Below are 4,742 nucleotides of genomic sequence, written 5' to 3' on the forward strand. Positions count from 1 at the left end.
GCATTTTTGAAATTACATTGCCTATGCTATTTTTGCTAAAAAGGCTATTGCGGGTAAGAATGAGATAAAATGTTTGTAACTCAACCTGATTATACAAATGAAAACCGATGTCGCATGTGACAACAGTTATAAATAAAATGTTAAATCCAACGTAGTTCTCTGACAAAAATGTATCTCAAAAAAGCCATGGTTATTTGTAAGAGTTTATTTGCTTAAGGTGATTCGCATATTATTTTTTTATGCAAAAATCTGACTGGGTCCATGTAATTAGAGCCAGAAGGTCTTTGTTCCTTACTCCAAATTTCTTTCTTTGTCCTTGATGTTATCACTTCCATTTCTGTCAGTATGAACAATCTGGCATATGCAACACAATCTTACCTTAAGATAGATGGATGGAAGGATGGATAGATAGAGAGACAGGTAGATAGACAGACGTTTTTCGACAAAGAAAAATCACAATATCTAAAATATAACAATAAAAAGATATTAACCATGGCATGCTTACAATACCAAGGATAACATAATAACGAACAAACTCTTATTTCCATTGTGGTCCTTAGCATCGCTGGCATGACATAGAGAGGCAATTATTAAAACATCTTATTATAATATAAATTACAAATATTACATAACAGAATTATCACAAGAGAACAAGAGAATATTATATCAAATTTGCCACATTGTTACCAACAGTACTGTAAACTATGATCTTTGTTTCTGTCTAAATTGATACATTTTATGTGAGCTCAATATCTTTATAAGCCGGCCACCATGCCCGAATAGTTTTAATCACTTGCCCAGCACTCTAGTCCAACAAAATTCGAACTCCTCCACTTCAGGCAGCAACAGACTTAGTTTGCAGATAGTCTGTGGATCTCATAACAAGCCATTTTCCTTGTAAGAAATTGTCTTTAATATAGTCCAAAGCTACAAATGCATTGACATCAATAAACTTGCGACGTGAAAATATTGCTAAAATATTCCGTCATTATTACAAATACTGTAGATAAAAATCATAAATGGAAGCCGTCTAATAAAGAAATCTCAGTGATTTATAACAAATATCTAGACAAAATTGGAAATTTCGAGAAAACCCTTTCGCAACACATAATGTTGGCAAGAGACACGTCTGGGCTGTGAAATGTCTGTAGGTCTCCTCTGTGGAGATAAATAAAAGCAACACTGTGAAAATGTACCAATATAATGTTTGCGCCTGTATAACAGATCCTATTACAATTTTAACCATACCAGAAGTCGGTGTCGGTATGGGTCGGTGGTGCTTGCACATCTTTCATCAGAATCTCTTCAGTAACTGCAGATATACTGTCTTTTAATTGTTTTAAAACTAATAAATTCCACAAAAAGGATTCCCATTGATACTTATTAAAAAAATATAGATCAATATAGGGCAGAGTTTTCCCCTTGATTTTGGTAAAAAATAGGAAAAAAACCAAACAATTGCACGGTCTTTTTGTACATAACTTGTGCACATTTGGAAACTAAATATCTTTCAAAATAGAGTCCCATCATTCACGAAACAACCTATTCGGCGGCGGATATAAATTCACTGAATTTGCTTTTTGTTATTATATTAATTTTATACAAAGAAGTTAGAATGGTGCTTTTAAACTGTAAACTAGTATATTGTATGAGGTTTCTGACAAAGCAAATATTATAAATAAAAAAAAAACACTTGAAAATCGCACCACGAAGGTGATGATTTTATTTGCATAAAGGGATATACACATTCACATGAATTTGGACCAGTAATGGCGTCTTTAATCGAAAGGTCATTCTTTAAAACCCTTTCCTTGACAATTTTGATTTCATTTCGGACATGTAGTATGAAAAAAATTTCTGTCTAAGCTTATGCATTTTACAGGAGCTGAATATTGACATAGCCGAGTGGCTTTAAGAACTTGTCCAATTCAAGAGTCCCGCAATATTCGAACTCTTTTACAACACATATTACAGGCAGCGACACTGGTACATTCGGATACGGACGTTCAGTAGTTTTCTAAAGATTCCATTCTTGCATACATAACCTGTTTAAAACTTCTTACATAACAATTGTCCTTAAAATAGAAACTAATTAACCAGTGAAGTGGAAAATGTAGCAATAAAATGACATTGTGTCTGTATAGCAGAATCTGCTGATACAAGCAAAATCTTAAAAGGAACTAAGATAATAAGTTTTACAGAAACATGAAATATCTTATCTCTATGGAAAAATGCATTTTCTGCCATTGAATTTCAAAAATGTTGTCATATTGTTATTTTGATCCTGGCCGCATTTATTCCGCAGAAAAGTACGTATGGATTGTCACGTTTCAGATTTTAGTATACAGACATTGAAAGAAGCATATTTAAGAACAATTAAGGCAATATCTTTTATTTCAAGGTTTGAATTTCTTTTATTTTGTGATGTACATCCAATAATTGTGGATTTTCAAAGAATTAATTGGTTTAAATTCCCCAGTAACGTTTACCTCTATTGATTCGCAATGCTGCAATGTGTCCCATGCCATTGTGGTTGTGAGTGTGAATCCTTTACTTATCACTGTCGATTATAGGGGGTTTCCATGGGCTACTAGTTTAAGTAGCTGAATACAAATCACTTGCTCTGACCGATGTGAGTTCTAGCCTCTTTCTTCATGTGAGGAAGCCATCCAGCTGGCTTACGGAAGGTAGGTGGTTCTACCCAGGTGCCCGCCCGCGATGCAACAATGCACGAAGGCGCACCCAGGGTTTTCCTCCACAATCAAAAGCTAGAAAGCCATATGACCTAAAAGACAAAACGCCTGTTGGTTATACCCTGTAAGGATCGCATGTTTAACGGTGAGCATTTTTGAAATGACATTTCCTTTGCAGTTTTTGCTAAAAAGGCTATTGCGGGTAAGAATGAGATAAAATGTTTGTAACTCAACCTGATTATACAAATGAAAACCGATGTCGCATGTGACAACAGTTATAAATAAAATGTTAATCCAACGTAGTTCTCTGACAAAAATGTATCTCAAAAAAGCCATGGTTATTTGTAAGAGTTTATTTGCTTAAGGTGATTCGCATATTATTTTTTTTATACAAAATCTGACTGGGTCCATGTAGTTAGAGCAGGTTACAGAGGTATTTGTTCTTTGCTCGAAATTTCTTTTTTTTGTCCTTGATGTTATCACTTTCATTTTTGTCAGTATGAACAATCTGGCAAATGCAACATAATCTTACCTTAAGATAGATGGATGGAAGGATGGATGGAGAGACAGGTAGATAGACAGACGTTTTTCGACAAGGAAAAATATAACATGGTTCAAATCACAATACAGAATAGAACAATAAAAGATATTAACCATGGCATGCTTACAATACAAAAGATAACATAATAACGAACAAACTCTTATTTCCATTGTGGTCCTTAGCATCGCTGGCATGACATAGAGAGGCAATTATTACAACATCTTATTACAATATAAATTACAAATATCACACAAGAGAACAAGAGAATATTACATCAAATTATGACAGGATTTGCCACATTGTTACTAACAGTATGATCTTTGTTTCTGTCTAAAGTGATACATGAAAATACGTGAAAATTTTGCTGAAAAATATTTCATCATTATTACAAATACTGTAGATAAAAATCATAAATGGAAGCCGTCTAATAAAGAAATCTCAGTGATTTATAACAAATATCTCGACAAAATTGGAAATGTCAAGATTTTCCTCGCATCTCAGGATCGTTTTAATTAAGAAATAATTTATAGCAAAAGTGTGCTTTAAAACTATTTATGCACGATGGGCGGTTATACGTCGGGCGTAATAATTTCACGAGAGCGCAGCCCGAGTGAAATTATTTGTACGATGTATTACCGCCCGAGTGTATAAATAGTATTAAACACGGTTTTGGTATAAATTATTTCGATTCTTATACGCCCTTAATCTAAAACAGTAGATAAAATATAGTAGAGCTCTTTCTTTGTCGCAACAAAAACATTGACGTCACCGCACGTTAACCTGACGTCATTCTAGCGTAAGAGTGTTTTAACAGAGAAAAATTAAAATTCAAAGTTCAGAGTTCAAAATAATTGTGCGACATCGTTTTTTGTTAATTTTACAAGTTTAGTGAGGTCATCGTTTATTTGGAGGACTTTTGTGAGGCTATATTGACTGAGATAACTTTTGTGCGACCATCTTTAATTAGAATCACTAATGACGTAATCACTTACCACAACCACTTTTTATCATGATGCGATTCGCCGTTTATTTGAACATTATAATTTATCCGCATTGTCAGAAAACGCCTCACTTTACCAACATCAGCACTTTCCTGGTGCTGAAATTTAATACAAACAAAAATGACTGTTTTCTTCTGATGTGGCAAGAGAAAAAGCATACACACAGTAACAATCTGTAGGAAATAGGTTCAAATTACTGTTGAGTGGGAGGACTTATTTCGTTGTCGCGTGCTTTTTCACATTTTCAGGAAATGATAAGCTGGCTGGAATTGTTCATTTCTTTCTCATTACCATATATTACAGTAGGAATTGTCTTTTTTACTTAATTTGAATTTGCTGTTTTGTTTAGAATTGAATTGTGGGGGAGAAGTAAATAAATTTTACAAAACCTAATGATACAAGTGAAAATAAAAAGAACATGTTGCATAACTACGTAGAAATAGACAACAATTATGCGTAATACAATAAAACGCTGTTGTTTCACACTTATAGCGGAAATATATGTAA

Source organism: Mercenaria mercenaria, chromosome 3 (genome assembly GCF_021730395.1).
Source record: "Mercenaria mercenaria strain notata chromosome 3, MADL_Memer_1, whole genome shotgun sequence".
Lineage (NCBI taxonomy): Eukaryota > Metazoa > Mollusca > Bivalvia > Venerida > Veneridae > Mercenaria > Mercenaria mercenaria.